The sequence below is a fragment of the Balaenoptera ricei genome, chromosome 6 (assembly GCF_028023285.1).
Source record: "Balaenoptera ricei isolate mBalRic1 chromosome 6, mBalRic1.hap2, whole genome shotgun sequence".
NCBI classification, from domain to species: Eukaryota; Metazoa; Chordata; class Mammalia; order Artiodactyla; family Balaenopteridae; genus Balaenoptera; species Balaenoptera ricei.
Genome location: NC_082644.1, coordinates 15,449,697 through 15,473,392, shown reverse-complemented (window position 1 = coordinate 15,473,392; position 23,696 = coordinate 15,449,697). Strand labels below are relative to the sequence as shown.

Here is a 23,696-nt window from a genome sequence, read left to right as displayed (position 1 = left end):
CTTCGCGATCCGGCCGCCGCCGCGCTCTGCGGCCCCGCTCCCCGCCCTTCCCAGCGCCGGCGGCCGCGGAGCCGGGGTGTCCTCAAGCCCAGGCGGCGGCCGCACGCGGCCCGGGGTGGGGTGGGCGGCACACGTGAGCCCGCGAGGGCGTTTCGGGTGACCAGGGTCCCTGAGCGGGGACCGTGCGCTGACTCGGCCGCCTAGGCTTCCCGGCCCCGCTGCAGCGGCGCTGGAGCCGGCGCCTGGGGCCCCGCGGCCTCCCCTTGAAGCAGGCCAGGCTCCGTAGGAGCGGATGTCCCCTCTCTGCTCACATCGCTCACGCGGAGCCGGTGCTGTCGGTGATGGGGGTCTCGGCTGGGCCCCGGGCCTAGCACGGTGCCTGGCACATGTTGGGCGCTTATTAAAAACCGGTTGGACAATAACAAGGTAGGATAGCTCAAAGTACACCCATCCTCTCAGGATGGTTTAAAATAAGCTCTACTGCTTGATCACAGGTCAAAGGGCTATTAAAAGAGAAGTGGATGGATGGAGGAGGCCCTTGGCTTCCTCATCTTCCATTGTACAGGTCTTCTTGCCTCTCAGCAACCCTTCCTCCGGGTACCTATTGGCACCATTGGTTCCCTGGAGAGATGATGTTGGGTATCTTGGAGTCAGAACATAAGGGCCTGAATCCTGACTTCACCACTTCCAAGCTCTACAGATTTGGGGGTACTTTTGGAGCCTGGATTTCCTCTTCTGATCATGGAAATAGCCTTCCTTGCAGATGTATATGTGATGATTAAATGAGATAACGTGGAAATCCCTGGCACACAGCACGGCTTCCTTCACATTCGTTTTCTTCTTTCCTTCCTGCCACTTCTGAACCCCTGAGCCCTGTTCTCAGTAGGTACTCAGCAAATATTAATTGAATGAATAAATATAAATTCCTATTCAAATCATCACACCTTCTCAAAACTGCCTTTTCTTTCTGACCTAATTGCATAAGAAAGCGAGCTGAGGGCTTCCCTGGTGGCGCAGTGGTTGAGAATCTGCCTGCCAATGCAGGGGACACGGGTTCGAGCCCTGGTCTGGGAAGATCCCACATGCCGCGGAGCAACTAGGCCCGTGAGCACAATTGCTGAGCCTGCGCGTCTGGAGCCTGTGCTCCGCAACAAGAGAGGCCACGATAGTGAGAGGCCCGCGCACCGCGATGAAGAGTGGCCCCCGCGTGCCACAACTAGAGAAAGCCCTCGCACAGAGACGAAGACCCAACACAGCCATAAATAAATAAATAAATAAATAAATAATTAAAAAAAAAAAAAAGAAAGCGAGCTGATAAATCCATTCCTTATTAATTTATTGTATTAAGAAATTTAACACATGAAGGAGTAAACTTGTGACTTTTCTATGAAGAGGGAACTTTTATGTTTTAGCAGGGAAATTCCTAGATATGAACTTTAATAGTTGAATTTTACATATTGTGCAATGTTGGAAGTAAGGGCAATAGGGTTTTGGTGAGTAGGTGGACCTTCCACATGCCCTTCAACTCTGCTGACCTGGGTGCCTCTGAAATGCACTCTGTGTTGTAAAGGGGGTAGGCAGAAACTGGGGTACTTTATGGGAAGTGAAGATCCCCTGGGATCATAAAATCTCACCCCAACACAGAATCAATGCTTGTGTCTAGACAAGAGTCATGGGTTATAAGGTTGGACCTAGTAGGGGCAGAGTGAGGCATGATCCCAGCCCAACACAGCTGATTTCCTGGGAGATGCGCCATCTCGCGACACACGCCAGTGTGTGCCCAAAAGGATGAGCCCCTAAACCGGGGCTGGACACTGCCTAAGGGCCCATCAAGGCCCAAGGCAGTGAGCACTGCTGCTACTCAGGGGGGAGAATGGGGGCCCTGCGGTGTCTGCAGGGTCCACAGGGCAAACCCACAGGGAACAGGGGTTCCTCAAGTCCCACTTCCTCTGAGAAGCCCGATCCAGCGACTTCTGCCCTCTCGGCTCCCCTCCGACAATGCCTGCAGCTGTGCTCAGGAGGCTACAGGGGCTGGTCATCTCCTCCTGCTGCAGGTGCACAGGCAGCCTCGGCATACTCCACTGCCCCTCTGAGGCCATTTCCAAACAGACACCGGCCGCAGGAGGGCAGAAGGAAGGCTTGCGGCTTAAGAGGCTCCATCTTTCAGCAGAACAGTATCTCAGAAGGTGCTGGGAGGCAAATGTGCTTTACTTTTGGGGGTCTGGTAGTTTTATGATGCGAGAACTGTGGTGAGCCCTTCCACATAATTCCCCCCACCTAGGACGTATAGACTTTCTTATTCTATACCTAATTTATGTATTCAACTCCCCTCCCCTCCCCCATTCTAAAAGGATGACCTGTGCTTTTATGCCACAGCCTGGATACCACATGAGCTGGCCATGAAGGTGGGATTCTGTTCATGAGAAAGTTAGATTTTTTAAAAATCCTATATTTATTGATTACTCATTCTGTATCAATGACTGTGTGAAAAGTGCTTTACAGGTATGAACTCGTTTAATCCTCTAGTCTAGAGTAGCGTTTCCCAATAGAAACATAATTCAAGCCACATATGTAATTTAAACTTTTCTGATAGCCACATTAAAAAAGTAAAATGAAATGGGAGAAACTAAGGCTAAAGATATATTTTGTTTAACCCAATATATCCCAAATATTATCATTTCAGTATGTAATCGATTTAAAATTATGAATGAGATATTTTGCATTCTTGTACGAAATCTTTGCAATCTGGGGTGTACTTTACACTGACGGCATATCTCAATTTGGACTAACACATTTCAAGTGCTCAGTGGCCCCATGTGGTCGTGGCTGCCATACTGGATGGTAACAGCTCCAGGCAACCCTCTGAGAGAGGTACTATCAGCATCTGTATTTCCCTGAGGGAAACCCAAGGGACAGAAAAGCTATAGCTAAAAAGTAATCAAGCTGGGATTTGCACCCAGGCAGCCAGATACCAGAACTGCTACCTTTATTGACTAATTGTTCTTATCTCTGTCGCTGAGCAAGCACACTCTGGTATATCAAGTGTTGCCCAGGACCAATTTCCTTGAGAAAACTGCTTTGGGTCAAAGGATTTGAGTTTCATTAAGATATGTACTAGGATCCAAAAGATTAAAAACAAAAGCAAAGAAAAGCTTGAATCTTAATTTGAATAAAACAAAAAAAAACCAAAACAAACAAACAGAAGTGTGCTATGTCTCTTATCTTTTTTGGTGCCTATTCATAAACAAATATGGTAAATTCTCCCTCTACTCTTCGGGACATTTGATGACATTTGGATTGATGGAAGTCACATTTCCCCTCTTCACACCTGCTCTATCAGTTCTCAGTCAGCGATTTTCATTTCACTAAAGAAATCAAAAATTCTGGTGGAGACATCTAACTGATACCATAGTTGGGAGAGTTTTTAGATGATGGGGAGATCTAGTCTCAGCTTTCACCTATGAACACCTCCAAGGTCATCAACAGCCCAAGAGTCTACGCCAGTGAGGTTGCATCACCATCCAACACAGAAACTCTGGGAACATCCTCTACCCTGAACACAAGCCAACTGGGTCAGCAGAACATTTCTGTAGCTGGTTCACACATACCAAACGAAGCCCAGGTTTCACCAACCCTCTGCAGGCATGCAGAGTTCCACAAGAGGATGACCAATCTTGCAGAGTCTTCTGTTAAAACTGCATGTCAGTGAAGTCCAGGAAGGACTGCGGCAGATGGACTTAATCCTTCACATGGTTTAGCTGAGGAGTGGGTCATGATTACAGGGGTCAAGGCAAGATGCCCAAGGACCTCAGTATTTGACTAACAAGAATAAGAGTGCTAGAAGAAATCAGCTGTGACCGTGGCTTATCAGAAAGTGGTAAGTTATCTCTCCTGATATTTTCTCACTGGGCTCTTGCTAAGCAGTTGAGGACATTCTTACGTTCAATTCAATCCATTTAAGGATACAAGTTCACACAGTTGATATTAGTGTAAGCTTTGCCGACAAGAAGCCCTGTGGCACCCAGGGGGTGTCTGGGAGACATGGGGAAAGAATTCCTTCACATCCCCAGGACTTAAATCCCAGGCATTCCTGAAAACCATCAGCCAGAATCAGCTCACCTTCCCCAAGGTCCTCGAGCACCCCCTATATTCAGCGTCCCCTTCAGGCAGCTTGCACATTCATCCTCTACAAAGAATGGGCTGGACGTGCCATCACCTCCCATTGCCACTAAGCAGCGTGGCTCAGTGGTTTAGAGTCACACAGAACTGGGTTCAGGTCCCTCTTCTATCACCTATTAGCTCTGTGACCTCAGGCACACTTAGATTTTCTAAGTATCAGTATTTCATCTATAAAATGGAAACGATACGTACTTAAAAGCAACTTTTTAAAGGAAAAAACAAGAAACACCTTCATTTCAGGACTCTTTCAAAAATCGAAGATCATGTTTCTTAAGTTCCTGAACCACAGCAGGTGGTCCCCCCAAAATCAGGTAAAATATTTGGGTTCCAACAGGTGCTGCCTGCTAGATTTGAGTCAGGCTGTTCAAGTGCCAACTGCAGTTCTGGTTGATGCTAAGCTGTATAATGTAAGTGGTTGTATTTAATTTTGTACTTCGGATTTCCCCAAGTGTTACTTGGGGAACTGGGAACTCCCGAGGATGAGCTTAGGTACTTCTTCCTGGATCTAGCTCTTGCAAGAACTTACTTGAAAACTAGAGATAGATATTTGCTCCAAAGAATATACAATATTGGAGAAAAGTTTAGTTACCTAAATCTAAAAGTGTGTTCACATGTGCTATGTAAACTATGTAGGTGCTAAATTGTGCCAAGTTCCATGGGAGGGTGGGCTCCAGGGAGTCTGCAATGCCTGCAAATAAGACTTTTAAGCAGGGCTGATGTCAATTCTCTTGGTCTTGCTGGGAGTTGGGGCTGAGGGTGTGGTCAGAGGGAGAGAAAGAGTTCTAAGCCTGGATCTTGCTCGAGTTTCTCAGTTCATCATGAACAGTGCTCCTTCAATTGTCTGATAAACCTCATTTGTTGGAGGACATCTTTAACTCCAAAACATATGTCACCCCTGAAACTTTCCAGTATATTCTAGAAACACTGATTTTTATATTTTATTGAAATATAGTTGACTTACAATGTTGTGTTAATTTCTGCTGTATAGCAAAGTGACTCAGTTATACACACACATACACATTCTTTTTTATATTATTTTCCATTATGGTTTATCCCAAGATATTAAATATAGTTCCCTGTGCTATACCATAGGACCTTGTTGTTTAGCCACTCTATATGTAATAGTTTGCATCTATTAACCCCAAACTCCCACTCCATACTTCCCCCATCCCCTCTCCCCCTTGGTGACCATAAGTTTGTAGAAACACTGATTTCTATGATTCCAGGCATGGCATTGTACTGATGATGGATGAATATTTGAAAATACTTTACTTAATTTTGACCCAACAGGGCTCCAAAAGGAAAAGGAGAAAATCTATAAGTAGAATTTCCAGGGCCCTTTTCTTTCTTTCTTTCTTTTTTTTTTTTTTAAATATTTTGCCTTCTCTTCTTTTTTAATAAATTTACTTATTTATTTTTGGCTGCGTTGGGTCTTCGTTGCTGCGCGTGGGCTTTCTCTAGTTGTGGCGAGCGGGGGCTACTCTTCATTGCGGTGCACGGGCTTCCCATTGCGGTGGCTTCTCTTGCTGCGGAGCACGGGCTCTAGGCACGCGGGCTTTGGTAGTTGTGGCATACGGGCTCAGTAGTTGTGGCACACGGGCTTAGTTGCTCCGCGGCATGTGGGATCTTCCTGGACCAAGGCTCGAACCCGTGTCCTCTGCATTGGCAGGCGGATTCCTAACCACTGCGCCACCAGGGAAGTCCCCAGGGCCCTTTTCTTAAGCTGCTCTTTTGACAGCTGAATTATTCTGCTTGGGAAAGAACATCAAAGGCCTACTCCAGAAAAATCTTTGAGTCTCAAAATTCCTTGGGGCTACTTAAATGTTTCTCTTCCCCCCAAAGCAATCCCATTCGAATGACTTCATCGTCTACCTGAGAAAAGGCATTCTGTGTTGTAGAACTTGCCGGTGCAACAATATTTTCTGAAAAGCCAAGTGGCTTTGGACTACCCCAATGCATTCTTAAAGAATATGACAGACCTCGGCCTCTTACCACTGACACCTGAGTGTCAAAAAATGCCCAATATGACCAACTATTTCCTAGTCAATAACAAAGACATGCATAAGGGGGGGAAAACACATTGTAAAAATTGTACACTATTTGTGCATTTAGCGCCTTTAGCAAAAAGCACTGCTCTGGCCAAAAGCTGATCTCCTTAACTCCTCCCATCCACCCGCCAACATGACTGTCCCGAGCACAGAACCTCCTAAAGCGGGCCTCCCTCAGGCTCCAGCTTTGTGTGACTGGCCTCACCCTTTCTGAGGGCGCTGGTAGGTAGGGAAATGATTCCTTCTGCCCAGAACTTGCTCCACATCTTGTGCTCTGGAGCCCCCAGTAACTGGCCTGCTGACCCAAATGAGAAGCATCACATCAGCGACCATGCGGCTCCCCAGCCAGGAGCAGTGGCCCTGGATGCAAAAGCCACTCGCTTAGTGTCATAGAACCGTGGAGCGTAGAATTCAGCTGGATTCTTTCACCCAGACAGAATGATCCCCTTGATGTCTCTGCCAGATGTCAGCATTCACCTATGGGGTCAGGGGAGGGATGAGGGCTCTCTCCTCCATCAGACGCTCCCCCTGCCGCCTGCCAGGGGATTCCTGCTCGACCAGCAGGAGTGATGAATGGTCCTCATTCACGGCCCAGAGCACACGGGAGAGGCTACCCCAGCTGTGGTTGGACGCTGCTTGTGGCCGCACACGGAACACATTCCTTTTTGGAGGAAGGCTGTCTTGGGTGGATGGGTTTGGTGCTCAGAGAATGAGGGAAACGGGTGGAGACAAGGGGGCCCTTCTGAACCACCTCAGACAAGAATGCAGACTCTGACACCACACTTGGCCAGGGCTGGTCCATTTGGCCCCTGGGCAAAGATTCCACCTTGGTCCTGTCTATTTCTGGCCACAGAGTGGGAATGTTCAGGGCACGGTGAAATGGCCAGAGGTAGGCATACAAAACTGAATTTTTTTCAGCCTCCAGAAAGAGACCTTTGTCAGGCATAATTTGTTGTGACCGATTGGGGTTCCCCACGGTCCATCGCTGCCTCTGGGTGGAATCTCATTCTGACCAGGCTGTTTCCTGGGGAGGATGAAGGTACAATTTCAAACACTTTAAAATGTGCCACTGGAGACTCTCAGATTGAATGGGAAAGCAAAAGCCAAATAAATATATAGTGTCTGTAAGAGACACATCTTTTTTTTTTTTTAATTTTATTTATTTATTTATTTATTTTTGGTTGCATTGGGTCTTCGTTGCTGTGCGCGGGCTTTCTCCAGTTGTGGTGAGCGGGGGCTACTCTTTGTGGCGGTGCACGGGCTTCTCATTGCAGTGGCTTCTCTTGTTGTGGAGCATGGGCTCTAGGCACGCGGACTTCGGTAGTTGTGGCATACGGGCTCAGTAGTTGTGACTCGTGGGCTCCAGAGCGCAGGCTCAGTAGTTGTGGTGCACAGGCTTCATTGCTCCGCGGCATGTGGGATCTTCCCGGACCAGGGCTTGAACCCCTGTCCCCTGCATTGGCAGGCGGATTCTTAACCACTACACCACCAGGGAAGTTCCCAGGGCCCCCAAGAGACACATCTTATCTCTACAGCTTGTAGCCCATAAAAAAGGGGCAGGGGAAATCCAAAATCAGTGCTACTGCTTGAAGGCAGAGGAAGCACAGTGAGGCAGGGATGCCCATCGGGTTCAAATTAGCCACCCCCCCCCCCAACGCCCTAAAAAAATGGAGCTATGGTTTGACTACAGGATAACATACAGTAATTGAAAGAACATGGTGCTGGCATCTGAGCGTGGTCCCAGGTTCAAATCTGGCTTCTGCAAATACAGAAGGGTCTCAGGGTTTTAGAGCAGCAGTCCCCAACCTTTTTGGCACCAGGCACCAGTTTCATGGAAGACAATTTCTCCACAGACCGGGAGTGTGGGGGATGACTTCAGGATGATTCAAGCGCATTACATTTATTGTGCACTTTATTTCTATTATTATTACATTGTAATATATAATGAAATAATTATACAACTCACCATAATGCAGAGTCAGTGGGAGCCCTGAGCTTGTTTTCACTTGCCACTCACTGATAGGGTTTTGATATAAGTCTGCAAGCAACTGATTTATTACGGTCTCTGTGCAGTCAAACCTCTCTGCTAATGATAATCTGTATTTGCAGCCACTCCCCAGCACTAGCCTCACGACCTCAGCCCCACCTCAGATCATCAGGCATTAAAGTCTCATAAGGAGCGTGCAACCTAGATCCCTTGCATGCGCCGTTCACGGTAGGGCTCGTGCTCCTATGAGATTCTAATGCCACTGCTGATCTGACAGGAGGTGGAGCTCAGGTGGTAATGCGAGCGATGGGGAGTGGCTGTAAATACAGATGAAGCTTCGCTCACTCGCCTGCCGCTCACCTCCTGCTGTGCAGCCTGGTTCCTAACAGGTACCAGTCGGTGGCCCAGGGGTTGGGGACCCCTGTTTTAGTGGGTTCCATAAAATGTATCAAGTGCCCAGGACAGTCAGTGACTGGCTCAGCTGTGTTCAATGAGTGGTAAGTATTATAGTTATAAAATCCACAACAACCTGGAAAAATTCCAGGAGGAGTGTCACTTAACCCATCAACCACTCTTCAACCACTCTTTTTTTTTTTTTTGGCCACACCAGGAGGCTTGTGGGATCCCCAACCAGGGATCGAACCCTAGGCCCCCTGCAATGGAAACTTGGAGTCCTAACCAGTGGCCCACCAGGGAATTCCCACCCATCGACCACTCTTACCACGGCACTTGGGTAACAGGTTTTAACCATCCTCCCACCCCTCCCTGACCCCCAACACATACACAGTCTCAGACACACTGTTTCTCAGAGCTAACAGTCGGTAGCCAAATTGGTCCGAATTTCTGTGCCACTTTGAAGGCGATATTAAAATTCATAAAAGGCAGGCAGGGGAGGAGAACAGAAGTCAGGGCCAGAATGGTGTGCAAATCTGTCAAGTAATCCAATCATTGCATTGTCTTGTTTCCAGGGGAGGAACTGTACTTGGGGATGGGGCCACTGCATGCAAGTCTCTGGAGCGGGGGAGTGTTGAGGGCTGGTCCAGGCACAGACACTGAGGTAGAGAGGGGCTCAGACAGTTGGGGGTAAGAGGAGCATACGAGGGGGGGGGGAGTGGGGGGAGTCCTGGGATGGAGGGAATGTACAAACCAGCTTTTCTTTAAATTTTTTTTTTTTTTTGGCTATGCGGCGTGGCTTGTGGGATCTTAGTTCCCAAACCAGGGATTGTACCTGCAGAGTGGAAGCACAGAATCCTAACCACTGGGCCACCAGGGAGTTCCCCAAACTAGCTGTTCTAAGAGATGGATCCTCAAAACGGCCAAGGAGCTCAGTTCTTAAGTGACATCCTCCCCAAGCCCTCCCTATTTAGCTTCCTTCATGCCTCAGGGAGCGCTAGTCACAGCAGGACTCAACCATGGCTTTAAACACCTTCTGTATCTCCAGAAGCTTCCAGGCCAAGCTCCCATCCAAGCGATGCGACCTGAACCAACAGCCAGTTCTTCAGGCCTGAACCCCTTCAATGAGAAATAGACCTCAGTGAATAGGGCCCAGTGAAGGAAGGAGCAGCTGGTACAGAGGCCACGGCCATATCTTTGGCTTGTCTAGAAATGTCTGGTGACCCAGGGGAGGGGGCAGGCGTGCTGTTCTAAAGTTTGTTAAGAGCCTATGATCTGGGGTTCAGCTGTCCATAGAAGCACTGGAAGCCCTTCCAGAAGCCCAGTGAGTAATAGCAGCAGGTAACAACTGCCACCTCACCAACACTGGCCAGGCTCAGCTCACAGTGCCAGCTGGTACTGTGTCAAGATACTGACATCCAGGGGCTTCCCTGGTGGTGCAGTGGTTAAGAATCCGCCTGCCAATGCAGGGGACACGGGTTCAAGCCCTGGTCTGGGAAGATCCCACATGCCGCAGAGCAACTAAGCCTGTGCGCCACAACTACTGAGCCTGCGTGCCACAACTACTGAAGCCAGCGCACCTAGAGCCCATGCTCCACAACAAGAGAAGCCACCGCAATGAGAAGCCCGCGCACTGCAATGAAGAGTAGCCCCTGCTCGCTGCAACTAGAGAAAGCCCGCGCGCAGCAACGAAGACCCAACACAGCCAAAAGTAAAAATAAATAAAATAAATAAATTTTTTAAAAAAGATACTGACATCCACAGAGTAGTGGCATATACACAGAGAGCTTAAGTTCTTGCTCTTACTGAGGAGGCAGACTTTCTCAGCTACATTTGGAGCTGATCCATGTCATTGGTGCTGATCGCAAGCCTTTTCTGGACCTCCTTCTAGAATGATTCTAATATTTTATTGCATCTCCAAACACGGCATGGCTCCCACTGGCAATTACAGGGTGCCTCCACTTTCCTTATCATGACATCCACTAGCTTCAAACCTGTGTTTAAGCATCTACTCATATGTATATATAAAAAATCCTAAGGAATATATTAAAAGACTATTAGAACTGATAAAAGAATTCAGCAAGGTTATAGGATACCAGATCAATATACAAAGATTAACTGTGTGGACACACCTTCAAAGAACAATCCAAAAATTAAATTAAGAAAATAATGCCATTCACGATAGCATCAAAAAGAATAAAATACTTAGGAATAAACTTAACAAAAGACATGCAAAATTTATACTCAGTGAATGATAAAACATTGTTGAAAGAAATTAAAGAGGATTTAAATAAATTTTTCAAATTCCATGTTCATGGATTGGAAGACTTAATATTGTTAAGATGAGAATACAAATTGATCTACAGATTCATCACAATCCTTATCAGAATCCCAACTGACTTTGCCATGGAAATTGACAAGCTGATTCTAAAATTCATACGGAATTGTAAGGGACCCAGAACAGCCAAGACAATTCTGAGAAAGGAGAACAAAGTGGGAGGACTCACGCTTCCCGATTTCAAAAGGTACTACAAAGCAATGGTAATCAAGACAGGGTGATACTGGCACAAAAACAGGCATATAGATCAATGGAATAGAATTGAGAGTCCAGTAATAAACTCATATATCTACGATCAATTGATTTGGACATGGGTACCAAGACCATTAAATGGGGAAAGAACAGTCTTTTCAAAAAATAATGCTGGAGTAACTGCATAGCCACATGTAAAAGAAAGAAGTTAGACCCTTACCTCCCACCATTTACAAAAATTAATTCAAAATGGACCAAAGACCTAAATATAAAAGCTAAAATTGTAAAACTCTTAGAATAAAACACAGGGGTAAATAGTCATGATGTTGGGTTTGGCAATGGCTTCTAAGATATGACACCAAAAGCACAGGCAACAAATTGAAAAATACCTATATTGGACTTCATACAAATTACAAACTTTTGTGCATCAAAGGACACTATCAAGATGCTTCATGAACTAGAGCAGCAGCAGTGGAGGGCAGATACATCTCTGGATCCCCTGAGCCCAGCACAGAATAAATGTTGAGTAAATGTGATGTGAACCGAGAAAAAAAAAATATCAAGAAAGTGAAAAGACCACCCATAGATGGGACAAAATATTTGTAAATCGTATATCTGACAAAAGTCTAGTATCCAGGATATATAAAAACTCTTAAAATTCAATAACAAAAGACAAGCAGTCCAATTTAAAAATGGGCATAAGACTTGAATAGACATTTCCCCAAAGAAGACATACAAATAACTGACAAGCACATGAAAACATGCTTAAAATCATTAGTCATTAGGGAAATGCAAATTAAAACCACAATGAGATACCTCTTCACACACACTAGGATGGCTATAATTTTTTTTTTTAAGTTGGTGAAGATGTGGAGAAATTGGCAGCCTCATATACAGTGCTGGATGGAATATAAAATGGTGCAGCCACTGTGGAAAACAGTTTGGCAGTTCCTCAAAAAGTTAAACAAAGTATTATCATATGATCCAGCAATTCCACTCCTACTTACATACCCAAGAGAAGTGAAAACAAATGTTCAACCAGAAATTTGTACACAAGTATTCATAACAGTGCTGTTCATTATCACCAAAAGGTAGAAACAACCCACATGTCCATCAACAGTGAACAGATAAACAAAATGTGGTGTATCCTCACAATGGAATATTATCGGGTCATAAAAGGGAATGCAGTGTGGATACATGCCACTACATGGGTGAAACTTCAAAACATCATATGAATTAAAGAAGCGAGACAAAAAAGACCATATATCATATAGTTCCTTTATATAAAATATCCAGAATTGGCAATGTAGAGACAGAAAGTAGATCAGTGGCTGTTTAGGGGTGGGAGTAGGGGGAGGGGAGGAGGAAGAGGCAATGGCTAAAGTATACAGGTTTCTCTTTGTGATGGTTGCATATATCTGTGAATATACCAACATCCATTGACTTGAACACTTTAAATGGGTGAACTGTATAGTATGTGAATTATATCTCAATTAAGCTATTAAAAAAAGAATCTATTTAACTGACACTTCAGTTTAGTAGTATCTACTTACTAAGCATCTGTTACATGGCAAGCATTGTATTAGGCACTGGAATTCAAAGATGAATTTGACATGGGTTCTGCCCTCCAGGAGTTCACAGTATATTTAGAGAAGCAAAAAGAGTACAGAAATAGGTACAGAAATAGAACTGGGAAGGCAGTGATTACAATTAGAGATGAGGAACAGGGAAAGCTTTAGAGAGTTGACACCTGGGCAGGTTTCGAAGGGAAGTAGGAGTTTGACAGGTCACTGGTGGGGAAGGGAGATCATTCCAGGCAGGTCTGAAATAACACAGGATGTTCTGAGACCTGTGTGGGGTTCAGAGTTGCAAGATGAAAAGTGGAAGGGCTGGCAGAGTGGGTGGGGTGAGGAGAGGTGGAAGAGGTGAGCTTGGAGAAGCAAGGAGAGGGCCATGAGGAAACTTGAATACCATGCCAACAAATGTTGAGTTTTCATTTTGGGGATGAGGAGCCAACAATAGGTAAGTGGGAGGGCAAGGGGGGAAGATTTGTGATTGAAAGCAGGAGTCAGTGAACTACAGCCCTTGGGCCAAATCTGTGAAGTTTTTAGAAATAAACTTTTATTGGAACACAGCCATGCTCATTTCTTGTTGTCTATGGCTGCTTTCCCACTAAAACAGCCAAGTTGAGAAAAAGATCGTATGGACCCATTAAGTCTGAAATATTGGCTATCTGGCTCTTAGAGAAAAAAGTTTACCAACCTCTGCACTAGAAAGATCACTGTGCCTATTGGATAAAGGATGGCCTCCCATGGGTTAAGACCAAGGGAAAAGAGTCCAGATAGGAAACTAGCAACTCTCCAGGCAAAGAAGATGCTGGGGTACCATGACGTTGCAACATCATGACGTTGGGGTAACAGATGACATAGGGGGTTGATAGTGGGGTGGGGAGGTGGGCGTGGCTTTGAGAGCCTCCTGAAGAAAAAACACCTGGGGAATATCAATTTAAGAAAATTAACAGTGAAAAGGATAAGAGAACTCACGGGGTTTCATGGACGTCTGAATTTTAGTTTTTTCTTCTTAAATCATTAAAATGGTCCCTAAACCTCACGTTTAGTTGAGGGCTCTCAGACAGAGCATCTGAACTCAAGGCAGCTTACAAGTTTTAAAAAATTATTCTTACAATTTGGTTATGGGCATGCTAGAGCAATTCCAGATCACCTGATGGGCTGTCTTCCCCGCTTTGTGTGTTGCAACAAGCCCAAACTCCACACATTCTTTGGCTATGCTCTGAGGCTGCTGTTGGCACCAGGTAGGCACCATGGAGTTGGTTGCCAGGAATCAGAATATCATTCTTGACTGATGATTTATTTGTAAATGCACATGTCAAATATCATGTCTTACTCATTTTTGTCTCTTACAGAGACTGGCAGAGTGTCTGGCAACTAGAAAGTCACCCATAAATCATTTTAGTTAAGAGAGAGCACCAGGTGGGAAGGGAAGGAGGAAGGAAGGAAAGGAGGGCAGGAAGGCAGGACGTGGCCACAGAATTTTTCACTCATGGATTGAAACTTGTGATCCACGGAGTTCCCTGGTGGCTTAGTGGTTAGGATCCCAGGCTTTCACTGCTGTGGCCCGGGTTCAATCCCTAGTCGGGGAACTGAGATCCCACAAGCCATGTGGCAAGGCCAAAAGAAAAGAAAAAAAGAAACTCATGATCCAGCAGAAGCTGACGAAAGAGTAGGAGTTCTCCAGGTGGATGCAAACCTCTTCAGCCCAGGGAGAGCCTGGAAGAATAATACTTAGTGGTGATGTCCTAATATAGCTGCAACTGCAAACCCCAAATATGTTGTATTATCTTCCCTAGACATTTTAAGGAAAGAGGTTGCTTAAATCTCACAACTAATCTTGCTGCCTCTCAGATTATAAATTGTGTTTTTCAAAAATCTCTTCTAAACCATCTCACGGTAGACAAAATGAACATCCACTCCCAAGACCCTGAGGTGTAGTGGAAGCAGCCACATGCAGGCATGAAAGGTATTTGTAATCTCCTGCTTTGCCTTTAATTCCGTGCCCTCTAGGTAATGTCCTATTCTTGATCTAGGTGCTTGTTACAAGGGCATGTTCATCTTGTAAAAGTTCATCCAGAACAGGTATTTGTACACCTACGTTCATAGCAACGTATTTCCAATAGCCAAAAGTGGAAGCAACCCAAGTGGACAGATGAACGAATAAACAAAATGTGGTATATACACACAATGGGATATCATTCAGCCTTAAAAAGGAAGAAAATTCGGACACATGCTACAACACAAAGTTGAAGACGATATGTTAAGTGAAATAAGCAAGTCACAAAAAGACAAACAGTGTATGATTCCATTTATATGAGGTATTTAGAGTTATCCAAATCATAGAGACAGACAGTAGAATGGGGCTTGCCAAGGTGGTGGGAGAATGGAGGGTCAGTGTTTAATGGGTGCAGAGTTTCATTTTTGGAAGATGAAAAAATTCTGGAACAGACAGTGGTGATGGTTGCACAACAATGTGAATGTATGTAACACCCCTGAACTGTGCACTTAAAAATGGTTAAAACGGTGAGTGTTATGTTACGTATATTTTACCACAATAAAGCGAAACGAAAGTTCATCCAGTGTCGTATACTTAGGCTTGGTGCCATTTTACTTACGTCTGTTATTCTGGGGAGAGGGGTACTTTAAAAAGGTACTTTACTCAAATTTATCTTTGTGTTTGTTTTAGAAGAGTTTTACGTTTATGTTTAGAAAAATATCCTCCTTACTAGGTCATGAGTCATGCAGGCACTCTGGAAAGCTGTGCTATGTTTATCTCGGGACATCCGTGGTGCCCCAGGGACAAGGCTGGGGGTGGGGGATGTTCATGGACCCAAGTTCAAGAAGAACAAAGAAACGGAGCAAATTAGAGCTGTCCGCAAGTCGTCGACAAAAGTTATCTTCTCATAAAGCATATGCTATATAGGAAAGTGGCATTATTTTTTCAGAAGATGCTCTTAGCATCATGTTGGCGACGCATCAAAAAAGACATATGGGAGCCATTGCCATGGGACAGCCCTGGGTGCAGCTGCGTCTGCTTGTCTATCAAGTTCCGACACGAAAAAACTAAAAAGAAAATGTTATCATCATTCGCGTACCATATTATAATACTATAGGTGTTTCAAGTGAAGGGATCAAAAAGCCTTGGGCAAGGAGAACTTAGTAACTGTGATTCTAATCACATCATCATCTGCTGACTTCGTTCTCACTCTACACCCATATGTACCACACACACTTATCTGGGTATACTCTTTCTGCCAAGGGAAGTGCAAAAGAGTTTTTAAAACTCTGGATGGACGTCTTATCTGAACTGTCCCCATCATGCTTTATCACCCTTGAACAAGTGCCTATTCTGAAAGGCTGGTTCTGGTGCCTAAAGACATCTCTGATGCTGGTGGCGGGGGGAAGATGGGCCAGCACACCTGGCTGGGCTGGGCTCCTGGCGGGTCACACACACCTCCTGCAGGAGGACAGCTCGAATGACTAGGAATGAGAAGGTCTGAAGACTCGCTTCAACCTAGACAGGGCAGAGGCTTAGAAGGTAAGTAGTGCATTGCTGCGGATCTGTCTCTCTGGGCATCGAGTTGGCTCTCCTTTTGCTGGCCCACGATTGCCATTCCTGCTGGTTCTATGGGTCTGGAGCAGGACAGGCTGCGGCTGCTTCATCTGAGGTCTCATGGCCCCCGGGTCTGGAGTACAGGTGGGACTGTGTGACACTGACATGCAGACTGACCACAATGCCCTTCTCCAGAGGGAAATGAACAATAGTCATTACAAGCTGTCCTTCTGAACCCAGGCAACCCCAGGAGAGGGAAACTATACCTCCTAAAGCTCCCAAAACTGTAAAAGGAAGAAAGCCACAGCAGCTGCTGACATGGAATCACCTAGAAATTCTACCCCCATGGAGACAGCCTTTTAGCTGTGGGGGAAGAGAATTCATGGATGCCAGAGGATGGTGTGGTTAAAGGGTAATGCTTTGTCCCTTTGGAGTTCCTACGGTTGAATAATGGGTTTGGAGCAAACAGTTTCTCTCTCCCTAACTGGCTGTTTTGTGGAAGGTCTGTTTATTCAATGTCTGTTTCAGGGCAATGAACATGAGAGCAGAAAATCTAGGCATCAAGAAATAAGAGATTCCTTTTTCCCACACAGCCAGCCAAGGAAGGAGAATTCCAATTCATGAGTCTCATTAATAAGATGTAAAAACGACTTCGTTATCACCCCTTTCCAAAGCAAATAAACACAAGTAGTAAAAATGCTAAAAGTAAAAAGTTCTGGTGTCCTATATCCTCATCAGACAACAGCAGAATAAACAAAGTTGTCCATAAATGAAGAACCTCAGAGGGGAGCCTCTCCTCTGCTATAGAATTTAGCTGCCTCCAACTAAAGATGCCAGCTGCCAGAATACTTGGGCAATGATCAGTGAGGGGTAATTGTTCTCAGTGAGATTTCTTTCTGGGCCCTTTGTCTCTTCCAGGAATTCCAACTCCAGTCATTTGGCTCACCCTACTTTCAGAACTAGGAGCCAGAGAATGGAGAAGGATGACGGCTCCTAGTTCAGAGAGGGGCACCCTGAGTTCTCGAGAGGTGAGTTGCTTTCCTACAGTTTTACAAGAAGCTGGGAAATAAGCCCAGGTTTCCTGACTTTGCAGCTGATTTACCTCCAGCACCAAATGGCCAATTACTCAGTATTTACACTGGGATTTCTGATAGCAGGTGTATAGGAAGTGATAAGCCCAGGATGAAGCCAGAGCCAGGATGAATGCGTCAGAGCACAGCTTATATTCCATGACAGCACCGAGAAACAGAACCACCACTGCCCAGGAATAAGGCTGCTGGGTCAAGTCCTGGCTAGGCCAGTCACCAACTGTGCCATCTGGACAGCTTATCTGTTGGCCAGTTTACTCAACTGTAAAATGAATTCAACAAAACCCACCTCGCTCTTTAGTGGGAAGTTGTAAGAATCAAATAACACAGTGACAGAAAAGTGGTTTGAGGGGCTTCCCTGGTGGCGCAGTGGTTGAGAATCTGCCTGCCAATGCAGGGGACACGGGTTCGAGCCCTGGTCTGGGAAGATGCCACATGCCGCGGAGCAACTAGGCCCGTGAACCACAACTACTGAGCGTGCGCGTCTGGAGCCTGTGCTCCGCAACAAGAGAGGCCACGATAGTGAGAGGCTCGTGCACCGCGATGAAGAGTGGCCCCCGCTCGCCGCAACTGGAGAAAGCCCTCGCGCAGAAACGAAGACCCAACACAGCCAAAAATAAATAAATAAATAAATAAATTTATTTTAAAAAAAAAAAAAAAAAAAGAAAAGAAAAGTGGTTTGAAAAGAATAACATACAATGAACATAAATTATACAAATCAACAGAACTCCGGTCAACTGTAAAAAGACATTTGGGGGAAAATTGGGAAAAAAAATTTGAATATGGACTAGGTATTAGATGATACCAAAGAATTATTGTTTATTTTCTTAAGTATATTAATGGCATAATGGTTATTTAATATTTTTAGAGGTCACACTGAAATATGTAAGAATGAAATGATTTTATGTCTCGGATTTGCTTTAAAATACTTCCCTGAAAAAGAAATAAGAAAGGGGTAGATGAAGCAAGTGTGGCAAAATGTCAATAACTGTTGAAGCTGAGTGAGAAGTATATGGGGGCCTTCTCCCTACTATTGTTTATATTTGAAATTTTTCCGAATAAAAAAATGTTTAAATAAACAGTGTAGAATTTTCTAGGACACTAGAAAGCTTCACTAATGGTCACCGCCAGAAGCACAGAAAATCTGTCTCGTTCACAAGGCCCTTGTACATTGGTCATCCAGGGGTCAGAGGACAAGAATTTGGGAAAAGGCCAGGAGAGGCCAGGCAAGGAGCACAGCTGTAAAGGAGGTAGATGAAAACATCTTCGTAGACTCTCCCGTCTGCCATGCACCAAAATGTCAGCCAACCTGTACGTCAAGTGGATGCTTTGTCTTCAGGCTTAAGTTTCCTATTCAGCTTTGCCACTTAATGGCTAAGTGGCCTTAGACCAAATCACTTTTTAGCACAAAGTCACGGAGAGGCACACACATGGGTTTGATGGTCACTCCAGGGACAGATACTAGGGACCAGGAAGGAGAACAGGACAAAGGGGGGGCGGGAGATGAATAATTTAGCTAAGGGAGAGTCCAGGGAGTCAGTCGTTCATCTGGGAACTGATCAGGGAAATGAGCACTTCGACTTCGTCCTAAGCCCCATCCCTGACCATTAAGTACACAATACACCATAAATAACGAAATAATTCCACCAATGGTGAAGAACGGCCTTTTGGGGGTCCGGGACAGACAGGCTAGCGGTGGGGTAGGAGCGGGGCCTGGAGGAGGGGATACGGATTCGAATCTCCACCCCGACTAACCTAGAAGCCTTGAGCTTCAGCACTTTTCCCTTTTCGCAAAAAGAATCCCTTGGACCGATTTGAAGATCTCCGCAGTTCTAAGATTTCAGGCGACGAAATTAATTTGGGGCATGTTTCTTTCATTCCTCTCTCTCCTCTCATCAAGACTCGAGGTTTCCTAGCCAGGAGTTCAGTCCCCTCCCCCGTGGTGTTTCGCCGCGTCCCCTCGCCCCACCCTCGCTGGCTTTTGGTGGTCTTTCCCGGGCTGGGTGAGGGATGACGAAGTAGGAATCTCGCCTGTTTCTTCCAATCATTTCTATTCCGGCGCTGATTTACAGCGACACCTCTGGCAGGCAGCTACTCCAGAGGGCTCCAGATGGGGGGTTGGCTGGGCGGCGGGTTGGGGGGTGGGGCGGGGCGGAAGCGCGGTGTTCAAAGCGCCTGCGTAAAAGTTGCGGGCACTGAAGACAGAAGGAGTATCTGCGTAAAACCAGGATTAGCCCCGGGGCGATCCTGCGTGGACAATCCATGGGTTCGCCTTTGCTGGCTCTTTTCTACTCCAGGACCTCCCCTTGATAATCGGCGGGAGAGGTTTCCTGGTACCCTGACCAGCCAGGAATGAATACCTGAGGTGCGGACCGCGCCTCTCCGCCCACCGGACTCAGGGCGCTCCTACATTCACTAGCCCCCATTCCCCACCCCCACCCCCAGCCCCGTGCGCTCCACATCCCCAAAGCCACAGCTCCGGAGATACCCCAATGCGCCCTCGTCCCCCGCGCGCTCCGCATCCTCAAAAGCCAGAACTCCTGGCACCAGCGCAGCCCCCGGTGTCCGTGGCTCCACGCTGTACCCTCCTAGGCACCTAGCACGCACCGGGTCTCGTCTGACTCTGTCTTGTCTGGTCGCAGGCGTCCCTGGCGAGCCACGAACTGAGCGCCCAGCTCCCGGGGGCGCCCCTGCTCCGTGCGCTCTCCGGATTCAGGCGAGGTGGGGCTGGGTGGGTCCGCCCGAGTCGGGAGCGGGACCCGTTAGCCTGCACGTCCTCGCGTCTCCGAGCAAGGAGCCTTCGCTCTGTATGCCCGCCTCTCAGCTCCCGGGAACCCCAAGCACTGCTGAGAGGCGACGCGCGGGGAGCGGAGCCTGGAGAGCCCACCGGGACCCCCGCTTTCCCGCGAACCGCCGTGGGGAGGGGGAGGCGCAGGCATTGCTCTTACTTGTCAGCAGGTGTGCGCACTCGTTCGGCTGGGGCCAGGCTCTCCACGGTGGCCCCTCTCTGCGCCCGTCGCCGCGGAGCCCCTTTCCCGAGCAGAGGGGGGCGAGCCGACTTCTCCGGCCGTTGGAGAAATCTGTCTCCAAGTTTAGGAAGCCGCCGGCTGGAGTCGCTCCCCAACCCTTTTCCCGGCACTTTTAACCAGCGTCGGACCGCAAACCCCTCCCCGGACCCACCCCCTTCCCTGAAGGCGGCCACCGCAGCAGGCCCGGCCTCCTGCCCCTTTTGTTGTAATTCGAGAGCGGCAGCTCCCCTGCCCGGGGGGGCTGTGCGGGGGAGGCTGCGTGCCTGCGGGGCAGCCCTTCCCAGGCTTTTCTCGCCCAGGTTTCCGGCGCCTGAGAAGCTACGGAGAGGGCTTTTCCTCTGAGAGATTCCTCTACACGCCCCCCCACCCCCAACCACCATTCCCGCCCCGCCGCCGAGCTCCCGGAATTTAACCCTTCGGTGTCCTTATCCACCAGCAATAGGGTTCGTGCCTAACCCATCTCCGTATCCAGAGAGCCCAGCACTGCCTGGCACGTAGTAGACGCTCAATAAAAACTGATGACTGAAAGAGTTCAGATACTTTCATCTACCTCTCCTGGGTTTCTCCTCTACGGGCAAAGCATTTTCTGGAGGCGACTACAAACAGCCCCCTTTCTTCCAGCAGATCGAGCCTCTCTCTCTGAGAATCCGTTTTCTCCTTTGTAAATTAAAGGCTTTGGATTCAGTGACCTCTAAGGTCCTTCCCCACCTGGCAGGGCCGGGGTTAGCAAGCCCTGCGATCAGGGGCCTGAACCCGATACAGCTAAGGGTGCATGTCGTGCAGAAGGACATTCCATGCCTGGCTCTGAGGCTCACACTGGGGGCAAAGTGAGGGGGTCATGCGGGCTGGGGGAGCCCTCTAAGGAGATTCCCAGGGCTTCCTAAGCAAGAGCAAGGTTTGGCCGGGCAGGAGGCAGCCAGCTGTAAAACAAGGCACCCGTCTGTGGGCCTTTGGGCAGGCAGAACCCTGAAGAGGACTTACGTTAAGGATGGCGATCCTCCTCCGGGTCCTTCCTCAGTGCCCTCCTCCCACTCCGCTCCCTTCCTACAAACCGGCAGCTCCAGCCCTGATAGGTGGGGACTCCCAGTCTCAGCCTCCAGCTCAGACTTCTCTCCTCATCCCTGGGCTTGTAAATCCATTGGTCTCTAGGACGTTCCCATAGCCACAGCTAACCTAGCGAGCCCCAAACTTGGCACCCCAACCCCTGGGACCCCTCTTCAGCCCTCCTCCCTACCCTCCACACTGAATCAGTCCCCTGGTCTGGTAGGCAGTGGAGGGAAGGGCCAGGAGGGAGGTGGGTGTGATTCTAAAAGGGCAACAGGAGGGATCCCTGTGGTGTGGAACTGTTCAGTATCTTGACTGCGATGGTGGATACAAGAAGCTACACAGGTGATAAAATTGTATAGAACTTAATATACACAAGCACACACACACTACACACACACAAAGTATAAGTAAAACTGAGGAAATCTGAATAAGATCAGAGGATTGCATCAATGTCTCCTTGTGATATTGTCCTAGAGTTTTGCAAAATGTTGTGGGAAACTGTGCAAAGTGAATGAGGGCTCTCTATTATTTTTTACAATGACATGTGAATCTACAATTACTTCAATAAAACTTTCAACTGAAAATAAAAGCTCAAAGTAACTCCAGGGCCCTCAGGATGCGGCCTGAACCCCTTGATACAGCTGACAGGGCCCCTCTCAAGGGCATTTCCAGCCTTCCCATCTCCCAGCCACACTCTCCCCTCTCCCCCATAGACCTTACTAACTGTTCTCCATGACTGTTTCTCGCCCCAGGGCCTTTGCACATGCCATTCCCTTGCCTGTCTGCTCAGCAACACCTAGTTCTTTGAGATCTCACTTAGCTCTCACAGTGAGCACCCTACACAGTGCCTGCACACAGCAGATGCTCAATAAATGCCAGTGGAACTGAGCTCTCTCCTCTTCCCCTCACACTTTCTCTGATCCTTCTTCTTCGAATCCTACCCTTCCTATAAAGAATTAACCAATAAGGTATAAAATGAAACACTTCATAAATGCTGTTTTGCCTGATTATGAAAATAATGCAACCTCCCTGTGGAACATTCAGAAAATATGAGAAAGTATAATGAAAAAAACTTTCACCCTGGTGTCCTCTCACCCACAGAGAAACGTTTAACATTTTGGACTATTTCTTTCATCATATCTTTTAAAACCAAATTGTGCAAGAATTTTTGTATCCAGCTTTTTTTTTTGTTAACTATATTATTTTGTGCACATTTTTCAATGTCCTTCTAAATGGCTTTAGACTATTTCAGTCTCTAAAACGACCATGTCCCCAGTGTCATTTCTTTACTCTTAGACATCAAGGTGTTTACGATTGTTACTAGCGTGAATTACACCAAGACAATATTGAGCAGCTACTATGCGGTTCCTGCTAATTGTTACAAATGAGAAGGCCAAGGCTCAGAGAGGCTAGGTGATTTCCCCAGAGTCACAGAGCTGATAAGTGGTCAGGCTGGGATCACTAAAGGGTACATGACCCCCCTTGAAAGTTCTAAGTGGCTGCACACCAGAGGCTTCAACAAATCCACCTGTGCTTCACTCACCAACCCACATTCCCAAGAGAAAGTGAGTATTTGAAGCTTGCACAGAGTAGTTCACTGATGCACTTCTGTTGAATTGGACCAAAGACCTGGGAGGCCACTTCAGGAAGAGAGTAGACCCTTGCTCTAGATGAAATATGAAGGCTATGTGCTTTATGGCTCTAAGTCTGTATGTGCCACCCTCATGTCTCTGGCTCTGTGCTGCCCCACAGGCAGAGCCACCCAACAGATTCTGAGTGCGTTTCTGCAGTCAGAGGACCTGGGTTCCAATCCTGACTCCGCCACTTCCTGCCCTGGACGGGTGACTCCTTTGCTTCGCTTACCTCATTTGTAGGAAACACTTCACTCAACACCTCCTAGAGGAATGAAAGGTCTGGATGCACAGTGGGTGCAGAACAGTCCCTGCCGCGTGACGCTGCACCACAAGTCGCTGTGCGCCACGCACTCCCGCCGGGCTGCAAGGCTGCAGGCGGGAGGGCACCGCACTGCGCAGACTCCCTGCCTGAGCCAATCTGTGAGGCAGCGCCTCCCGCCAGACCGCACCCCGCAGGCGCCACGGGAATCACGTTCCCAGGGCGTGATGAGGAGTCCAAGGGCGTGGACTGTTTTCTCTTTTTTGTTGGCTCTCGAGTTCTGTTGCCAAATCACCTTCCTAATCATCTGGGCGTGTCCCATCCCGGAAGCACAGCCTGAGACTCAGTGGAGGCCCGGCTGATGTGCTGGCCAGTGCG

The 23,696-nt window shown here is 47.4% G+C and overlaps 1 protein-coding gene across 1 annotated transcript in view; it reads right to left on the bottom strand.

The window, feature by feature from the left end:
- The window catches only part of LOXL2 (lysyl oxidase like 2), a 104,575-nt gene extending 84,095 nt beyond the window's left edge, over positions 1-20,480 (bottom strand). Inside the window, exon 1 of the mRNA XM_059926872.1 lies at positions 20,298-20,480. The gene's annotated coding sequence lies outside the window, so the exon portion shown is untranslated. The remainder of the gene's footprint in view (positions 1-20,297) is intronic.
- Between the last annotated feature and the right edge of the window lie 3,216 nt (positions 20,481-23,696).